The sequence below is a fragment of the Geotrypetes seraphini genome, chromosome 12 (assembly GCF_902459505.1).
Source record: "Geotrypetes seraphini chromosome 12, aGeoSer1.1, whole genome shotgun sequence".
Taxonomy (NCBI): domain Eukaryota; kingdom Metazoa; phylum Chordata; class Amphibia; order Gymnophiona; family Dermophiidae; genus Geotrypetes; species Geotrypetes seraphini.
In genome coordinates this window covers 65,217,189-65,231,419 of record NC_047095.1, presented here as the reverse complement: position 1 = coordinate 65,231,419, position 14,231 = coordinate 65,217,189, and the positions used below count along the sequence as shown (strand labels likewise).

At 41.9% G+C, this 14,231-nt stretch overlaps 1 protein-coding gene across 2 annotated transcripts in view; it reads left to right on the top strand.

The window, feature by feature from the left end:
* LOC117346051 (forkhead box protein D2-like) overlaps positions 1 to 14,231 on the top strand; it is a 52,624-nt gene that overhangs the window by 9,178 nt on the left and 29,215 nt on the right. The window lies entirely within an intron of this gene.

The following is a 14,231-nucleotide window of genomic DNA, read 5'->3' as shown; positions in this document are numbered from 1 at the left end:
TTATCAGCCACAGTAGCAAAATAACGCTTAGAATTTAGGAGGTTGGTTAGTTGGACTGAGAACTTTTCAGCACTCCTTCGTATGTAATAAAAGTGAGCCAAGTACAGGACAATCAAGCCTTTGTGACCTCACTGATGAGGTTGGCTCTTATTGGTGGAATGAGGCATTATGACATCACAGTCTCAGCTCTGGTTACCAGAGACTGAAACTCTTCACACTACCAGGGGGTGCTGAAAAGTTCTCAGCCCAACCAAGAAGAGAATGACGTGGATATGGTTCAATCAATGATCTGAAACATGTCAAAAAACATAGAATTTCATTTCTGCGATTGGTACTTAATGGAATAAGACGACACTCTTTTTCAGCCACAGTGGCAAAATAACGCACAGAATTTGGCTGGGCTGAGAACTTTTCAACAGCCCTTCATAAAGTCCCGAGTACTAGTCAGTCTACAAACAACTTCAGGGCATCCACATTTTACTTCTTTGTTTTCTCTCCCTTGTTTTGTTTGCTGTTGTAGTTATTTTTTTTTTTCCTCTTAAGTGTTGCAGTTTTCAAGTTGACCACCCAAGAGAAAGTGCAATACTGTATGGCATCAAATGTGAGGTTTATGTGATCCTTGAGGTACTTTTTTTTTTTAAACCAAATCTGCTACTACGTTGTTGTTTTTTTTGTATGTATTTAAATCTAGGCTCACAAAGGGTCCACTCGGTCAATGAAGTTGAAAAACTTTATCCGACAGACTAAAAACCTTTGACTCTTGTTGTTGGCGTATTTGGGACACTGATTAGACTTTTTGTTTTGGGGTGGGGGAGGGGAAGGGGCCCGGGAAGAATCAGGGAATCCGTCAATAGATAACTGCATTTGAATACACTTCAAAGCTTTATTTCCCATTGCAAAGAGCAGTCTTCAGGGAGGTATCCCAAGCGGTAGTGTTGCTTCAGCCATTCCTAAAAAAATTTCTGCCACTGGACATTTGCAGGCCATAGAAGGCCAAGTCTATCAGATATACAAGAGTGCATATCAGACACCTCACTTGCAAGGTTTTTTAAAATTTATATTCGGCATTTTTAGTCAGATCTTTCCATGAAAGGATAATATGTTTCTTTTAAGATAGAAAAAGCACACAATTTTATAATGTTTTATGGGGATGTTTTACATATATAATTACCATGTTCTGTCTCTGGACTTTCAAGCCAAATGTGAGTGTTGTATATCGCTGTGTTCTGCCCAAGGCCCCTGGTCGTATAGACGACAAGGAGCAATTTGGGCAGGGCTTACAAGGAAGGTCTTTGGAACCAGAGGCCCTAAGGCACTCTTAAGACTCCTGACCTATGCAAACACATAAAAAGACTGATTCAGTCAAACAGCAAACACGGCTTCATATATGGCTTTTACTCAGCTCGAAAAAGACAGACTGAAAATAAATATTTGCAGTTTAAGCAAAACAAAACAAAGAAACTCCCTCCCCCCAATATATTATTACTCAGTTGAGCTAATGACTTTTCAAATGCAATGGTCCAGAGTTATTCTTTAAAGACATACAGTAGGGGTTATAATTGCACTGTTTAACCTTTGCTCAGCAATAGCTTGTGTGTGTGTGAGAGAGAGAAATCCATTTCTGATTTATTCTTCAGCCTTCCAGAACAAGTTAGAGCTGATGGTTATTCTTAATCTAGGTACCGAAAAGTGACTTTCCCTGCAAAATCTCTTATCATAATGTCCCATTGGTTTTGCTAAATTTATAATACATAATCATTGATAAATTCATTAGTAGGTCAAGTCCTGCTTGGAAATTACTAGATGGGGGGTCAGTTTTGACTTGGCCTCCTCTGATTGGAGCATCCTAGCTCCGCCTTCAAGCTCCCGCTCAGATTCCGATGCAGGATATTCTATTGGCCTATCAATCTGTATCCAACCTAAAGCAAAAGGTTAAAACATGAAAGAAGTTGCTCTCCATTTTTCTCTTCTTCCTCCCAAACACTAACTTGTCTTCTTCAAATTTTTTTCCTTTTTCCAGCTGATCAGAATTTCACTATAACACTTATGGGCGCCCCTTTTGGCAGTAATTCTTAAAATAAGAGCTGCCCCCACCAAAAAAAACTATCGGTGAACTATTGTAAAGAATTGGCTGAATGGTAACTGGAAAATGATAGCTTGCTGTTACCATTTCTAGAATGTCAGGCCTAACAGAAAATGTGCCGTATGAAACCTCAGGATCCCTTTCAGAAGAATAATTTATTTTTAAAAAATTATAGGACAGATGTGGTTTAAGAAAACCAATCCAATACTGTCTCCTTTAAAATAGTCCTTGATTTAAATGTTAAACAATGAAAACCAGATAAGGGGGATATGAGACCAGCAGCCCCTCTGGTCACTACCCAATTAATCAATAAATATACTATCTTAATAAACAGTGCACAACACATTTGGTATAAAATGGGCTGTAGCTTCATTTACTGGTGAGGAGCTATAGATCAGTAAATCCAAGCAACAATAAAATTTAATTAACAAGCAACAAAAAACTGACTTCTGTCATCAACAGCAAGCAAGTTCAGTCCTGGACCTCCAGGTGCTCTAGGCCCAAACTTCACTGTGGCTGAAAATTGAGGCTTGTTCAAAGGACCTCCTTTGAATGCACCCATGCTTGGGTAACTAACCCCCCACCCCAAACCCAGAACTATACTACACAACGAATGTATAACATAACATTATACTTAGACCGTGTTACCAAAAAGTTCTACGCGGTTTACAAAAGATTATAAACATTAAACATAATCATATACGTGAATGAGTCAGCTAGTCAGGTAATCAGGTGATCAGTTCTTTCATTTGGCCGCAAGTTTTCCCCGAGCAGGATACTCATGATTAATGGGTCCCAGGGGGCTCATTTACAATGCATTTGTGCTGCAGTAAAACCATAATACCAGCAGGACTGACTTACAAGAAAGTTTGTTAGTTGTTTGTTTTTTGTTTTTTTAATAGCACTTACAGTAGATCTGACTATCCATATCAGAGCGGAAGGAGGAATAAGAGGCAGGTGGACGGCATTTAGAAAGAATGAATGGGGCTGTTCTATTTTGGGTTGTGGTTTGGAACCTTCAAAAGCTGGAGCCTTATTTGACCTTAGATAGCAATAAACTATAATCTCTCGTGCTCTATATGTAGATAAACAAATATATACACACCTCTGTATCAATTTTTCACCTGTTAAATTGTTAAGGCATGCTGTTGGACTGGATATACACTAATGTATGCATCTCCCTATGAGAAAAACATGTGAATGAAGAATCAACCACACATAAGCCTTTTATATACGTTATTTCCTTTTGTTTGTGCCTTGATCGTTTATTTCTTCTAAGACAAAATTGTAACTTTTCCTCCTTTCCTTCAGTCTTACGTCTGTGTTTTATTGAAGATTTTTGTTAGTTTGTTTGTTGTTATACGACTCATACTTTTATTAAATGTTGTTCATCGCTTAGTAATTCAAATAGGCGATTCATCAAATGTTAATAAAAACCTTGAAACCTTATTAATATATCTCTATATAAAACTGCTGTAATGCAATACAGTTAGGTGCATAATCAAAAAATTGAAATGTTCCAAAAACGTCCTAAGTCAGCACTTGGACATCCAAATTGCTGGGACCTCCAACTAATGATAATTGAAATTGTTTTTCTGGATGTTTAGCGAGATGTTTCGCCGCTGTGTGTCCAAAGTTCAAGGGGGCAAGTTAAGAGGTGTGCTTCGGGTGGTCTAGACTTGGATGTCTTGCGGGGGATAATCAAACCTTTTTGCAAAATGTCCTGGATGGAACTTAGACCTTTTGGGCTAGACCTCTTTTGGAAGGGTGTAAGTTCCAAAAAGGTACCCAAACTGACCTGATGATCATTGGATATATTGATTAAGGTATGACCTCCCCCACTGCTTACTAACTCCCACCCACCAAAAATCTTAGTGAAAGGGTACATGCTTATTAGAGAATGACACGGTGACAAAATTCATCACTGTTCTCGTCCCCGCGGGAAACCATCTTCATGTCATTCTTTAAGGAGAGAGGGAAGAATCAGAGTATGAATGGCCACAACCACTGACCCGCAAGCTTTGCTTTGAAGAATGCTGGTGTAGAAGGACTTAGGCTGAAATAGACACTACAGAATGACAGTCTCTGGTATCCAGAGCAGATATTGTGATGTCATAATGCCTCAATCCACCAGTGCCTAAGAGCCAATCACATCAGTGATGTCACAATGGTTTCATTATCCTTGGCTCACATAAGAATCAGAGTATGAATGGCCACAACCACTGACCCGCAAGCTTTGCTTTGAAGAATGCTGGTGTAGAAGGACTGAGGTTGAAATAGACACTAGAAAATGACATGAGATTATTTCCCGCGGTTATCCGCAGGGACGGGAACGATGATGAATTTTGTCACCGTGTCATTATCTAATGCTTATCTCTAGAACAGCAGCATTTGGTGTGGGGAAAATCCTGTAGAGTATCAGATAAGTGTCTTAAGTAACCTGGTGGATGGGGTAGTGACTAAGAAAAATTGGGAGCAGTGGTTTAGCTGAAAGCTCACACTAATATTCAAAACACACTGCTAGCGAGTATTGGAGGAAGCAGCCACAATCATTCAAAGAAAAAATATAAATCATTACAAATAAATTGTAGAGAAATGCAAACCTCAATACAGTGGTTCTTGGGCCACAAGGTACCCATAAGAATTTGTATCTTCACTGGAATGAGAAAAAAAAAAATCCACCTCATGAATATATTTCAGTCATTCAAAAATTAAAGAAACTTCTTCAATATTATGAAGTTGTTGAATTTCACACCGATAGATGCACCCCCTCTTCTACGAAACTGCGCTAGTGGTTTTTAGTGCGGGAGCCGCACTGAATGGCCCATGCTGCTCCCGACACTCATAGGAATTCAGTGAGCGTCGGGAGCAACGCGGCTCTCTGCGCTAAAAACCGCTAGTGCGGTTTTGTAGAAGAGGGGGTTAGGAACGGGGGCTGCAATAGCGAGAGCAATATAGCAGTTCACAGAAAAAAACAGCGTAACTTGCGGCTGGCGTGAAACCTACGTACATATATTTCGAGCGCTGTCCATAAATAAATAAATTTATCCGACAAAACTTTTCTTAGTGACTGGAACAGATTTTCTAAGGCACAGCCATCGGCTTCAGCTCTCTCATCTTTGCCCGACAGGGGTCCACCTGTTTCGCAGCTCGTTTGCGCTACATCAGTGGATTCTTCAGGACTTCGTTGCTTCAGGAACATGCCTGAAAACACACACTGTGTTTTCATTCCAGTGGTGATACAGTTTTGGGTAGGATGGGGTAGTGAACCATAGAGAGGAGGACCTAGGCCCATAAGCCGCTCTAGCCACTACATGTAAGGTGGAAAGTATGAGAACATAACATAAGAACTTAAGATTTGCTGCTGCTGGGTCAGACCAATGGTCCATCGTGCCCAGCAGTCCGCTCACGCGGCGGCCCTTAGATCAAAGACCAGTGCCGTATTTGAGTCTAGCCTTACTTGCGTATGTTCTGTTCCAGTAGGAACTTATCCAACCTTGAGCACACCAAAATCCTACTATACTGCCATATAGATGCCACCTGCAGCCATAAGGGCTATTGGGGTGGTAGTCAGGTAGATATAGTAGGCTTTGGGGGAGTTTTGGAGGACTCAGATTACATTATAAGGGTGCCAGAAATATTTCTGGCACCCTTAATGTGAAGTTCACAGCGGTGCCCTCTAAGGTGCCTCACTGTTCTGTTGGCAGGTCTATGTGGCCAGTCCATTAAAATGGTGGCTCCTCCCATGTCTAAATGGTGCTGATTTGGACGTTTCTAATTTAGATGTTTTTGTGGTGGGAAATGATGAATAAAGTTAGATGTCCTGGAGGTCAGGACGTTTTGGCGGCCAAGATGTCCAAGCAGGTGATTTTTGAAAAAACAAATTATGTGGACATCCCGTTCAAAAATGGATGATTCTGTGCTTCTGACATTGTACTTTTAGTGGGAACCATCCAAGTTGGACTTAGGTGTCCTTTTTGAAAATGGCCCTCAGTGTGAGGCTGTATAAATTGTCAATTTAATAATGATACCGTTAGTTAATGTCTTCTTGTGTTTGTTTTGTTGAAACATGTTTAGCATTTCTTAAATATGTATGCATGTGATTTTGTAAATCGCATAGTTTTTTTGCGGTAAATAAAATTTTAAATAAGTAAATGTAATTTTGTTTTGCGTGGGTTTGCTGGTCGACTTATGTACTGATTGTTTACATAAAATAAGCAAATGCACTAATTTTAACAAAAAACTCAGAGATGTATAATTAGCAATGTCTACAGAAAACCCCCCAAGAGAAAAAATAAACACTTAAAAGACATCAAGATATGAACTGGGCGTGCCCTAAGGCATTGCAGGCAAGTTGACTCCCTAGCCTCCACACTAAATAATACACAAACCTTAGCAACGTCTTCATCCACCACCTTACATCTCAATTCACCATTCATTCAATAGTTTCCAAGGACGATCAGTCCACTAGACCACCATGAACAGCTGACTATTTAAGCAGTGTCGCCAAGATCTCGTCATCAGTTCTCACTGGAAGCTTGATTCTACATTCAGATTCTCTTGCAACCTGGAACTTGCGTACATCAATGTTATTTGATTCACAAATAGATATGATTTGCATAAATTCAACATGTATTTCAGCCGTATTACAAAAAAAAGTATATCTCATGCACATGTACTTTGCATAAACTCAAAAAAATGCTGAAATGCCACTTATCTCAAATGCATCGGAGAGTCAGGTTAAGCCAACACGAATTCATAGTTCACCCACAATGGGCTGTTTCAAGGCAATTTCCCCTTCTCTTCCATTCTCCCGACCTTTGTCACTGTGTGGAAGGTTTTCTGGATGTGTGAATGACAACAGACACTGCAGTGGAGAAGGTGAAGACATTTACCTGCTCGGTGAAAGAAACATGCTGTGAGTGCTTTGAGTGAGGGTTCGGATGAAGGAGAGAGCCGTCATTCTATGTTGGGTAATGGCTATAAGTGGCTGGATTCTTGGGTGGAGAGCTCTAGAAGACGTGGGAACAAAGGTTGACATGCCCAGCAAGGTGCTCTCAGGATCATGGTGCTCCAATCCTGACAAAATTTCAGTAAAGTCCTCCCTATGAGAGGGATTGGAGGAGTCTGTTACCCCAATTGATGAGGAAGGCAAACGATTCCAAGTACGGAGCAGAAGAGTGGAAGTTTGTGGTTTGGGGGAAGCAAAGAGATCTATGTCTGGAGTCCCCCATTTGGAGAAAATCTAATGTTCCAGCTTCTCTGTCTGGCGGAGCAGAAGTGTAAAACTGTGAACTGCATGAATGCTTGAGGGTAGATTCGACAAATAGTGAATGGTGTTTAAATTGAGCTCTATCAAATCAAGGAAATGTTTGCATTCTGTACATTGTGTCTGTACATTTTTCTAAGAGCTACTTGTACTGATAAGAGAGTCTCCCAGTTTTTAAATAAGGTGTCCTTCATGACTTTGTGTAAAAGTCCCTTGATACACTCATGTGATGGTGATTCAAAGTCAAGGAGTTCAAAGAATGTTTTATGAAGCCAGTCAAAGAAATACTCTCAGGTGGAGACATAGTTCTTGAAGGAGGAGGCGAAGGGTCAGAAGGTATACCATAGGACTCTTCTGCTAAGTATTCTGGTAACTCTTTACTAGAATGGATAGAGATATCTGAGTCAAACTCAAAGTACTCCTCAGGTGAATCAGGGTGTGTGCATCAAGGAGAGCGTTGACAATGTGTCGAGGTGCATTGAGGTGAAATGGAATAATTCATCTATTGATAATAATGCATGTGTTGAGTGAGTACCTGCAGGCTCTGATGCTCAATGTCGAGCAGGAGAGCATGACTTTGTCCTCAATCAATGCTTCAATGCATCCTTGTGCTGGGTTGAGACCAGCATGGACACCTTTAAGGCCTGTTAAGACTACATCTGCAGTAACCCCCAAACCTCTTGTCTGAGAATAGCCCGGATCTCCTTCTGGAGAGATGGTGTCAGTATTGAAAGAGACAGTAGCATGGGAGCATGGGAGATCTCAATATTAAGGTACACCTCTGTGGTGACATTTTATGAATAGATGGAGAATGGTCATCTGGGCATCGATGCTTACTCTGCGTCAATGAAGTCAATGCTTGGGAGGATGCAGGGGTATTCCTAGAAGGGGAAGAATGTTTATGGGAGTACGTCCTTTAATACCCAAAGCATCAAAGAAAATGAAGTAGTCTTGGCACTGCAAGGAGCTCGATGCAGATGCATCGATGTCGATGCTGGGGTTACAGGAAGCTGAGGGTCAGATTCCGAGTCACAGCCATTCTCAATGTCGATGCCAACTTTTTCAAATTGTAGCTTGTGGGCTTTAAATTACTCATGTATATGGGAGCAGAGGACACAAATGTTCAGGACCCAGGCACTGGACACACTAATTATGTGGATCAGAGCCTGAAATGGTCCTAGTGCATCAAGAGCATTTCTTAAAGCCACTCGATACAGATTTTGACATGGAGGGAAAAATGGCTGATGCAAAGCCAAAAGCCTCAATGGCCTAGGGAGCTCGAGTAGAAAGGAGCCCAAAAAGGATCAATGCTCCTGGGCCATAATAAAGGGCTTAGAGTGACCAGAGGGCCAAAAATGAAAATGTTGACATCTTCTGCCCCACCCCCCTCAAGAAGTCAGGAGGAATAGAAGAACATGTAAAAATAATGACAAAAACTAAGAAAAATAACGACAGGAAGCCACTGAAATATCAAAACGTTTGATGTGCTGAAGAGAACACTGAGGACACAGCTTAGCTCCATGGAAAACAAAGAATTGAAGGTCGCACAAGCCGATGTCTGGTGGGAAGACACCGGCATATGTGTGGTATGGGCACTGCCTTAAAAAAACGTTCCTTGGATGATGTCATCCAAGTGTGAGCATTTTAATGTCTGCAAGTAAGGCTAGACTCCAATAGGGCACTGGTCTTTGACCTAAGGGCCGCCGCGTGAGCGGACTGCTGGGCGCGATGGACCACTGGTCTGACCCAGCCGCAGCAATTCTTATGTACTCAGAGGTGGTGGAGGCAAACACAGAGATTGAGTTCAAAAATGCGTAGAATAAGTGCAAAGGATCCCTAAATCGAAAGACGATAGTATCAACAGAAAACTCAAAAGATCATCAGGTCAACAACTATAGAATTTTATTCCTGATGCACAGGAGAGATGCTTAAATGCAGCCCCAGCAGCGGGGAAATGAAGCTGACGCTGACTGGACTTCTACGGTCTGTGTCCCGTATGTGGCAAGACAGGATGGGCTGGAGTTAGTTTTGATGGTGGCTCCAGCTCCGGACTTCTACGGTCTGTGTCCTGTGTATGGCTAGTGCAAGTATATGTATTTTATACCACATTCAAATAAGACGAGTGCAGGTCTTGCTTATCATGGGGGGGGGGGGGGGTAGGAGGAGGCCATCTTATAGAGTAACTTAGCAAGTACAATGAAGAATTGCTAGATGATAAGTTTGAGACTGCTGGACAGACTGGCTGGATCATGCAGTCTTTTATTATAATAATAATTTATTTTCTTGTATACCGCCCTGCCAGAAGTTCTAGGCGGTTCACAACAGAGAAAGTTAAGAACATTTCAATTAATAAATACAATCACGTATACACTGCTAATGAGAAAATTAATACACCATAGTTAAAATACAATTTCAGACGCACAGCTGTTAATACCTCAATTAAACACAACATAGTTGGAGGAAAGGGTTACAAAGACACAGCCTAATAAAAAAAAAACCTCTCTAAACTTAATAAAAATCAACATTCTTGTTTATCAAATAAATGAGTTTGTAATAATTTCCTAAATATAGGGTAAGAATGAGCCTGAACAGTCGACGGGCTTATCCAAGAATTCATTTTCTCCGCCTGATATTCTAATGTCCTGTCACAGAAAGTTCTATGGGGCAGGGAAGATAAACATACCTGAATATCTGGTATGGTTTTTTTGAATGAAACAGTTTCAGATATGATACCAATAAGAGGGTAATAGTCCAAAAAGAGCCTTGTAACAAACACGCCCAAATTTTAAAAAACACTCTGGCCCCAAACGGCAGCCAATGTAGTCTAGCATAATAAGGACTTCTGTGATCATATTTTATAAGACCAAAGATTAAACGAACCGCAGCATTCTGAGCCAATCGGAGTCTTAATACAATCTTTTTCGGTAATCATTTACTGAGTTACTATATTCCTATGATATCTGGGAGGTCTATGACACTCGGCGTGAATGAACTGCCAACAAATGGCACTTTCGCTATTATGTCTCATTGACCTGATAATGTTGGTGTTGGGAACTGAATAACATTGTATTTATTGCTGACCTACAAGTGTGTTCATTCTGCTGCCCCTCAATAGCTCCCCTCGCTTCTCTCTCCTTATCCACCTCCCAGAGAACTCCGTTCCTCAGATAAGTCACTCTTAGTGTTACCCATCTCCTCCACTGTCAATTCCAGACTTCGTTCCTTTCATCTAGCTGCTCCCTATGCCTGGAATAAATTGCCCGAGTTTGCCCATCAAGCCCCTTCTCTTATTTAAAAGCAGACTGAAACCCCACCTTTTTGATATAGCTTTCAATCCTTAACCCTACTCCTCTGCCCTCCAACCCAGACAGCAGATTAACCTTCCCCTTAACTGTATCCATGACATCCTGTTTGTCTATCTTGGTTGTTTAGATTGTAAGCTCTTTGGAGCAGGGACTGTCTTCTTTGTGACTCTGTACAGCACTGTGTATGTCTGGTAGTGCTATAGAAATAATTCCTAGTAGTAGTAGTGTGAAGAGTTTCAGTCTTTGGGAAGCAGAGCAGAGATGGTGATGTCATAATGCCTCATTCCACCAATAAGAGCCAACCTCCTCAGTGATGTCACAATGGCTACATTATCCTGTACTCTCCTCTGCCCTCCAACCCAGTCAGCTGATTAACCTTCCCCTTAACTGGATCCATGACATCCTGTTTGTCTGTCTTGGCTGTTTAGATTGTAAGCTCTTTGGAGCAGGGACTGTCTTCTTTGTGACTCTGTACAGCACTGTGTATGTCTGGTAGTGCTATAGAAATAATTCCTAGTAGTAGTAGTGTGAAGAGTTTCAGTCTTTGGGAAGCAGAGCTGAGCTTGTGATGTCGTAATGCCTCATTCCACCAATAAGAGCCAACCTCATCAGTGATGTCACAATGGCTTCATTATCCTGTACTCTCCTCTGCCCTCCAACCCAGTCAGCTGATTAACCTTCCCCTTAACTGGATCCATGACATCCTGTTTGTCTGTCTTGGCTGTTTAGATTGTAAGCTCTTTGGAGCAAGGGCTGTTTCCTTACTCTTTGTGACTCCGTGCAGTGCTACGTGCATCTGGTAGCACTATATGAAGAGTAGCAGTACTAGTATTTTTGAAGTTACTGCAATAATGGTGATTTCTCTCAATGAGTAGCTTTCTATGCCAGGTAGGCTGTTTCTGTAACTCTAATCTAAAAGACCAACTCCTAGTTCTCTAATTTGCACCCAAGACCCAGCGTCCAAAGTTATATTTACTGAAAGTTGTCAATGGTTATCCTAGACTCAGTGAAGTATCAGTTCGCGGGAACCTCCTTTTCGAACTTAAGTTCACTTGGGTATATCCACAGTTATTGGGCACCCAAAAGCGCACGGCAGGGTTTACCCACAAACATCACGTATCATCACCCTGTGTATAAAGAATTATTCAAATTCAAAGGTGCTGTGTGAAAAAATAAAGGAGAGAAGTCAAAAAAATTAAATGCAAAATCGCTTAAACCCATAAATCCTTAGGAGAGACGTTTAAGCATAGAAGATATTGGCAGAAACTGATCTTAATGATAGCCGCACGAATTCCAAGAATATCTGCTTGACAATGGGGTGCCTCAGCTGATTGACCTACAGAGTACCCTGTTTCATGACATTCTTCAGGGGCAAACTCAGGGACACATCCCGGTATTATGAAATATTGGTTTCTCCATACCGTACCATTTCAGAAGAGCCATTTTAGATGCTAGATCACCCCCTTAGAGTTGGGCGCCAAGATGATGGGTGACAAGTGTGAATTATATATCAGCATTTCTGTACACAATTGCTTTTATAGTATACTAGTAAAGGTCCACAGCTGCACGTCCAACCTTAGGAGCAGCTCAGTGGTTGGGGTGAATGCTTCTGCCTATCTGTAGGCAATTATATGTCTGACTACAGTACTCCCCTGAAATTCACGGGGATTCCGTTCTAGGAACCCCCGCAAATTTTTAGAAACTGCAAATACGGTTTTTCGCCTGACAAAAGGCAGGAGAGGGCAGCTGGGGTGCCGGCGGGTGCAGAAAATCACTCGTGGTATGCTCCGACTAAAGTCAGGCTACACCAGGGGTCTCAAAGTCCCTCCTTGAGGGCCGCAATCCAGTCGGGTTTTCAGGATTTCCCCAATGAATATGCATGAGATCTATGTGCATGCACTGCTTTCAATGCATATTCATTGGGGAAATCCTGAAAACCCTCAAGGAGGGACTTTGAGATCCCTGGGCTACACCAATCAGGTGACTTTAGTACAAGGAAGTGGCGGTCGGAAAATACCGTGAATTACTGAGTCCACAATTAGTGAACTGGGGAGGGGGGAGGGGGTGTTACTGTACTTGTATTCTAGAGCAGGGGTAGGCAAGTCCGGTCCTCGAGAGTCGGAGCCAGGTCAGGTTTTCAGGATCTCCACAATGAATATGTACGAGATGGATTTGCATGCACTGCCTCCTTGACATGCAAATCTATCTCATGCATATTTAATGTGGATATCCTGAAAACCTGACCTGCCCATGGCTCTCCAGGACCGGAATTGCCTACCCCTGTTATAGAACAGTGGTTAATTTCAACTCAATCCTCGGAGACCACCTGGCTAGTTGGGTTTTTTCAGTGTCTTTTGTAGAATTTCCCTCTAAGCGTGAATTTGAGCGTACAAGTTTTTAGAACAAAGAGATTAATGTTCTAGATCAGGGCTCTCAAAGTCCCTCCTTGAGGGCCGCAATCCAGTCGGGTTTTCAGGATATCCACAATGAATATGCATGAGATCTATTTGCATGCACTGCTTTCATTGTATGCTAATAGATCTCATGCATATTCATTGGGAAAATCCTGAAAACCTGACTGGATTGCGGCCCTCAAGGAGGGACTTTGAGATCCCTGTTCTAGATAGATTTCAACTGCTCATACAGACAATAGGAGAAACTACCATCCATTAGTAAAATACATCTGCTAACCCAGTGATTCCCAACCCTGTCCTGGAGGAACACCAGGCCAATTGGGTTTTCAGGCTAGCCCTAATGAATATGCATGAAGCAAATTTGCATGCCTATCACTTCCATCATATGCAAATCTCTCTCATGCATATTCATTAGGGCTAGCCTGAAAACCCGATTGGCCTGGTGTTCCTCCAGGACAGGGTTGGGAATCACTGTGCTAACCAATATTCTAAGACATCCATAACTTCCTGTCTTCAAAGTCTGAGCCCTGACCACAGATGTGAAACATTAGGTCTGTGGATCATTTCCAGCCCATGGAATCCCTCCGCCTGTCTTGCTGGGATCAGCAGAAAGAGGCAATCACAGCTACAGTGATCAGGGGCAATCCAATTCGTGAACCCAGATATGTCGCCATGGCTAGTGTGACCATATGGCTCCAGAAAAAAGGGGACGGATTGAGACATCCGGGTTTTACTTCCATTGAAAGCAACCAAGATGTCTCAATCTGTTCTCCTTACTTCTATTGCTTTCAATGGAAGTAAAACCCAGATGTCTCAATCCGTCCCCTTTTTTCTGGAGCCATATGGTCACACTAGCCATGATCCCTGTGGCCATGGCCAGAAAGCTGACCAAGGAAAGAAGCGCAAACAGTGTGTTTGCACCAGTTCTGGTCCCGTTTTCACCAACTGTGAGAGCAGGAAGACCCAGAAGAGTCAAGGAGACCCAGAAGAGTCAAGATATTCTAATGAAGATTGGCTCTGCAGCAGTGTATAGAATAGTGAATAAGGTCTATAAGGAAACAAAAGACCAGAACAGGACCGCACTAAAACAGGCTCTGTGAAAAAGAAAAAAACAAAACCAAAAACACAACAGCCAAAAAGGTTGGGGCTACTATGAGAAA